Consider the following 6,721-nt stretch of genomic DNA (forward strand, 5'->3'; position numbering starts at 1 on the left):
TTTTCCTACGGATGCTCAAGTTTATATTATTTTTCATTTAACAAGAACATAATACGTATTATGAAATATAGCGGAAAATATTTACAAAGGAGAATTCCCCATGCCTCACACGGAAGCTTTAATCCTTACATTATAACAAATAAAGAAGCGCATATTGTAAATGGAAACATAAGTGTCGGTTACATTAAGAAGAATGAGGCCACCTCTTCCAATCAACAGTTGCAAGAGACGAATAACAATCGAAGACATTTTATGAATTACTGCTTAACACACTCGGGCAGGTTTTCTTGTCCAGTTGACTCTTTTCTCTTTTTGGACGTTGAACTCAAAGGGAGACGTGTTATTGTGGCTGGCTTGTATCGCCCTCCCAAATCTCTTGTAAACACGTATCAATTTCAACTGGAAGAGGAGATTAATCACTTTTGTAACTGGGCTTCACTGCAGGGAGATGCATTTGTGTTATTAGGGGATTTAAGCCTCCACCATTCTCGAATCCTCAATATATCTTTGCATTGTAACGCAATGATCTTTGTTTACACGGTTTTCTCCAGCTTGTATGATATGTTTTTTGCCTCGGAACGAAAATACCTCACAACCTACTAAATATGACCGGTAGTTTTTTTTGACTGAGTGAAATTATAGATATGTGGAAATAATTTCCATAGGTTTCCTTTTGTCAGAAAATTATTTTCGTCCGCTTCTGATCAATCCAGCCGCCAATGTTTACATAAGATGAAAATCGATAAGATTTTACGTATTCCTATTGACTAGCTTTGCAATTTGTCCATGCAATGAAAAAGAAACACAGCTGGGTTTTCACCATGGTATGCCATACACATACCAAGGAAGAAGGGAAAATTCCAAGCTGCGAGCGACCGGGGGCAGAGGGAATTTCCACCCTCAGAGGTCGAAAAAATCGATTTTGCTTTATTTGACTAAACTGAATTCAAACATTCAACATAACGTTTCCATAAAACAATCCAGAAATCTTTAAAAGCAACCGATTTATTTCGAAAAACGTATTTTTAAATGAAAGTTAATAAATTAGGAAGGTGTCATAATCTCGGAGCTGGGCGCATCCCCTGGGCGAGTTTCGCGGCAACCGCTCACGTTGAGGCTCGATTTTCAATTAAATGTAATCCCATATCTTGTTTACATCGCGCACTTTAAAAAAATCACTCGTAGAAGCTCTTTGCTTGTGGAAAAATCTTTGCCAACGGAAAAATCAAGAACGGAAAAAAGTCCTTAGTAAAAAAAAAAAAGAGAAAAAAGAAAAAAATGGCCCAAAGAGGAAAGAAAGAGTACCATTCTGTAAAGAAAAGAAAACTTTCCTTTGTAAAAGAGACATGTAATGACGGAGCTCCACGCTGGCGTCCATATTTCGAACAAAGAAGTCGCCGTCCAACCAAACTTTGCCATACATAATGTTAAAAACTTTATTTTTATATGTAGCCATAAACTGCTTTTAAAAAAATACTGTATTTTACGATAGAAGCAAGCAAATAATCGTAGAGATCTGCAGATTATTTTGAAATTTTTATTTAGCAGAAAGCATGAACAACGCGCTTGAATAATTCCTACGGAGAGTCTACGGGTCACGCAACAGATGTTAGTTTGGCGGAGTTCTGCATGGAAATGTTCGATGGCGGTAAGTGACAACATCAACACTATTTTAATGTTGTTTTCGGGATAGTAGCACAGTTTCTAGTTTGATGGAGCTATTGATATTTGCTCTCGAGCGAGAGCGCAGTTTTTCTCGTCTGTAAAAGCCGAAGTTGTAGCACACTGGAACTTGTGATAATGTCAACCAAAACGCAGCGTGTGACTTTAAAATCCCCTGAAATGGGCAGTAATGACGACAAACGCTCAAATTATAGACTAATGAATGTTTTGTACTGTACAAAAGACATATTTTCTGATTTCAGCAAATCTCCAGAGTAATAAACGACAGAAAAAAGAAACGCTACGATTTTCCCATTAATTTTTCGCCTACACGCATCACTGTAGGCGTGAAATTCTCCATTCCTACGAAAAATCTTGAAAGTTCTTCAAATTTTTTTGCTTTCTTGATCAATCATCTTGTAAAGAGAGCTAAAAAAATGTAGGTTTATTTAGTTAAGTGACCGCCAAGATCCAGAATTGCGTGACTGGTGTAGTTGAGAGAAGCTTGTCACAGTCGCAAATTTTAAAAGGCATTTAACACAAAAATACGGTAGTGCCTGAAGATTTTTTTGATGGTTTTCAGGGATGAAATGATGGATTATAAGGAGAAATTAAGATTAGTGTTGTAGCTTTCTGGCAAGGGGAGATATTTGACCCCAACGTTGTTAATATTTGGATGAATCGAAAAGAAAGGTCTAAGAACACAGTCGTTTATTTGCCTCTGTTGATTGATAAGTCGTCTATCAAATTGACTGATACTTGCGTCGGACATTTACTAAGGATGTAATAATAGGTGTGCAAACCCTCAGAGTAATTGGTTAAATACCATGGCAGTGAAAGCTTCATACATCTCACATACTTTGAAGTGATTTCCCTGGTGAAAACCAAGAAAAACCGGGGGTTGTCTATCTCCCCCCGGAAAAAACCGAAACAGAAACTAATTTGTCTTTCTGAGTTTTGGGGTAGATCCTTTAAACTGGCCAAATTTCATTGAAATCGGTGAGATGGTATGTAGCACGACTGCCTAGTGCTCTCGTGGACACACTTTTAAGCTTTTTTCCTGTTCCTGGCTAGTGATACATCTCTTTAAGCAAAATGAGGTGAAAATATCCACCAAAAGATGGCAGACTAGCCCGCAGTTTTTTTTTTCCGGTTAAGCTCTAACTAACAGCTCTGAAAGCCACGCAATATTTTCAGCACGATTAAGTTTCATGTTTCTCCATCCTCGTGTCGTTGTACTAGTTTTACTTTCAAACAAAATTTAAGGTCATAATCAATATTTACAGTAAACTTGCAATATGTGGTAGCTCTACTCTAAGCATGAAATATTTTATTGCAGAATAGTGCTAATGTTCATATTCAGTGTTTTCAAACCTGGAGAGCCGTACTGTTCGCGATCTTGATCTGTCTTGCCTTGAAGAACCTCCATAGCTAAAAAAGAACACAAAGGAAAATATCATTTGTCTTCCTCGAGCGCTTCAGCGATCAGTTCATTTTCCAAACTTATCGGTTGAAGCTCAAGTTAAACAAGACTCAATACAAAAGAAAAAAATCGGTGGTTTCTTTACACACCTTAATCTCTTATAAGCTTCATTCCGTGATAATTTATATCTTGCATGACAATCTTAAGTTCAAATTAAAGAATTGAGCTGCGGCTCAATTTGAATAGATGTTTGGTATAAAAAGGGAAAATTTTTAGTTGAGAGCGACCGGGGTAGGAAAATGAAACTCATGACTTTGATCACATAATCAATATTCCAGAGACAGAAAGAGGGATGCCCTCTCGATTGTGGTGTTTTGGGAGTTTTACCCGGCTGGTTGTATTTACCCATTTCTATAACCGTAACCATGGTGAAATATTTTTAAAACTGAGTGAATGCGTAAACTTCAATACGAGTCAATGTGACTGTCTAAATGATCAAATCAAATCACGAACTTCTACACAATGTGAAACACACTTAGCTGCGCTAGACATGATTAACAGCCGATAAGAGACAGATTAAAGCGGTAGATTTATAAGGACAAGCAACCTTTGGAAATATTACAACCACTTGATCAATATTACACGGCTTTCTTCCTTGAGTTCACGACTCTCTTAGTTTGTTCTGGAAATGGTTCACATACGAGCATAGCGAGTCCCGAACCGAATTTTCCAAAAGTACGTCTCTTCCAAATGTTTTGACAATAGGTTAAGCGTTCTGAAGTTTCTCATCGACATTTCCGAGAAAACAAAAGCTAACGACCTCGCGCCCGAATGTTTATCCAACATCCCGGACCCTTAAGCTATATTCAGATTCTATTAAGCTTGGTCTTGCTTCACTTTTGCTATTTAACAGAATCACATACGACTATGTACACGATGATAGTTGTACTGAAGCAGGTTATTTGAGACATATTTACAACTCGGGGCATTACAAACAACGACTGTTATCAAAACATCTTCTAAATCGCTTCACCTAGTCTTACCTGAAACACAGAGGTTAGGATTCAATCAATCTGTTACTCAAATCTCGTGGGAAGATTCACCTACAGCTTAAGTTCCTTTCCTTCGGCAGAGGTGTGAAACTAAATGATTTGTAGATAACTGCAGAGCACTTTTACAAACGAGAAATTCGACGAGACGAGAGGCGGGAGGTCGATTAATCGCCTCGTTTGGGTTCCTGAAATTTGAGTATGTAATCGTGACATTCGCACAATTAAAATAATCACATGACCTTGACAACAGAAATCAAATTTCGCAACTGTCACGCGACTACTTGTCGAGGTCTTTGCCTTACTTTGTGGTTACGTTCCTCGAACCCCTATATTTATTCAGTGGGTAAATTTGATTCCTGTGTTATCTTGGTTAGATCGTTGTCATTTTCATGATTGTCCGAAGGTAAGTTAAACCGACAAATTTTCCCACAATAAGAAACCTGTTTGCGACTCTGAGTCAGTGGATTAGAGACAAGAGAAGAACCGGGCGAGGTAAAGTTCCTGATCCCACGGCAACTTTTTCGCTCATTTCCATTAACCAAGAGCATGAAGAAAATTAAGGCCAACATCAGCCCTGCCCCCCTCCCAACCATTAAAAATAACAGGCGCATTTTGGGTAATTCCGCCCTTTTCTTGTTTTTAAGTTCTTCGCTAAATGCCTGACTGAGCCCACAGGCAGCCCAGGCTCGCACAGTTAGCCTTCATAACTATGCAAATATGATTATTACTTTAGCCGACGAGCGAAATACGAGGATTTGTCTGAGAATAAACTGTTGCATACTTAACCCAGAAATTTGAAATACTTTTGAACAAAGAACTTTACTTGCCTCTATATTGTTTACTCGTTTGAATTTTGAGAGTTTTTTTAAAGCTGATTTACGGCCGCAAAAGTAGTTTTCAGTTCCCTCTCTTGCCTCTCTCAACAGCGAGCTAATCAGCCGCAAAGTAACCTTGAAAATTCGAAAAAAAGCTGTGTTATCTTTTTTTTTAAATAAAAACGGAATCAAACTTTCAAGTTGAGAATGTCACTATTCCAATTCTTGAAGTTCCACAAAACAAATATGCCGAAACTTAACGATTACAAGCTCAGTGATTATGCAACTTCGTAAGAGGTTTAGCAAGAGGTTTTAAACGGAGGGGCCTATATCCGAGGGGGCTTATAAACGGAGGGGCCTATGTCCGAGGGGGCCTATAAACGGAGGGGCCTATATCCGAGGGGACTTGTGAAAGTAATAGACAAAGCGAAAGAAGCTGAGCGCTGATCAAAATACGTTTTGCAATTATTGGATTTTAATTAAGCCTCAAACCGTCAAAATAACTCAAACTCGTTTCAATACATTTGAAACAGAATTAAAACAAAACAAAAAAAACTAGCAACACGAGCAAAACTGTAAGTTAACAAACCTGAGGTTTAGACTTCCCCCTTGAAGTTCATCTTTCTCCTAGAATTAAATATTTTTCTTTTACATTTTACAATTTCTTTTTGTCCAAAGGTAGATTGGCATTTAACCTGGGGGGGGGGGGGGTGGTGGCTCATATATGGGGGTTGGGGGCTTGTAAGCAGCAGTTTACAGTGTTTATATCTTTGCAGTATTTATATATTAACAGAGTGTTAATATAGAAGCTTGGGCTTCCTGTGGTGTGTTAAGGTATAACTGGATTATTGTACTCCTTTCTGTTACAAAAACCAACTGAGGTGAAATAAACCATGGATATTTTTTGTTTATTAGATAATCTTTCCAAAAGCTTAGAAAAGGGAGCCACAATAGGATATAACAAATCCTTATCAGCATCACACAGTGCAACTGCCATTTTGACATCTCAGGGACAGAAGATGGGGACACTGAGGCAGAAATATTACAACTTGTGGATTTCAGATTACAGTTAGCAAGTGACATAATTAGAATGCACAGGTTCAATAACAAGCCATCAAACTAAGATAAAACTTGACTTTTTTATGATCATATGCCCAGTACTCTTTTTAATGACTGATCTTTCTGTGCTTCATGGGTTCAACTACCCAGCATTTTAGCTTCTATTTCAGTTTTCAAATACAATCTCATTATTTAAATGAAATGTACACAGGACACAACATACTCAGTATGCCATGTAAGTATCATATATTTTATATTAGTAGTAATCTTTTAAGTTTCCACAAGCTCATAAGTCTCCTCACTACATTTTTCATCCCAGACAAAAAGTGAGTGGGTCTCCTGTAGCATTTTTTGTCTCTGAACTTTGCTGCAACAGGTGTGGTTGTCTCTTTTCAAGTTTCTACAATTAAATTTTCTTTGCCTGCAACAAAAATACATCATCAAACAAGAGGGAAACTTCAGAGAGATAAAAAAATTAAATACATGACAAATTTTTTATTGATAAGAATCCCTATTTTACTTACAACTTGTCCCAGAGGAAAAATCAAAGTGCTCTGTGAGCAAACTCGTGAATTGACACATGATTCTTTAGACTATGTTTAATGTTATCTGGTTTAGGGAATTTTGTGGTTGATTGTCATATCTAGAGTACGAGCAGTAGTTCAGTGTTCGCTAATGTAGCAAAGAAACAAAGTAACGTTGGGATAAGA

General features: G+C 37.6%; 1 protein-coding gene and 2 long non-coding RNA genes across 6 annotated transcripts in view; all 3 read right to left on the reverse strand.

The window, feature by feature from the left end:
- The window catches only part of LOC149053010 (uncharacterized), a 204,631-nt gene that overhangs the window by 24,135 nt on the left and 173,775 nt on the right, over positions 1–6,721 (reverse strand). The gene's annotated exons all lie outside the window — the stretch shown is intronic.
- On the reverse strand, positions 1,069–4,306 carry LOC149053012 (uncharacterized). Its single transcript, XR_016188914.1, has 3 exons — positions 4,129–4,306; positions 3,037–3,093; positions 1,069–1,837 (listed from the first exon to the last, which is right to left on the reverse strand). It is a non-coding gene; the product is annotated as an uncharacterized LOC149053012 (long non-coding RNA).
- LOC149053013 (uncharacterized) overlaps positions 5,835–6,721 on the reverse strand; it is a 7,910-nt gene continuing 7,023 nt past the window's right edge. The window contains exon 2 of the long non-coding RNA XR_016188886.1: positions 5,835–6,432. This is a non-coding gene — a long non-coding RNA (uncharacterized LOC149053013). The remainder of the gene's footprint in view (positions 6,433–6,721) is intronic.

The sequence above is a fragment of the Pocillopora damicornis genome, chromosome 1, assembly GCF_964200805.1.
Source record: "Pocillopora damicornis chromosome 1, jaPocDami1.2, whole genome shotgun sequence".
NCBI classification, from domain to species: domain Eukaryota; kingdom Metazoa; phylum Cnidaria; class Anthozoa; order Scleractinia; family Pocilloporidae; genus Pocillopora; species Pocillopora damicornis.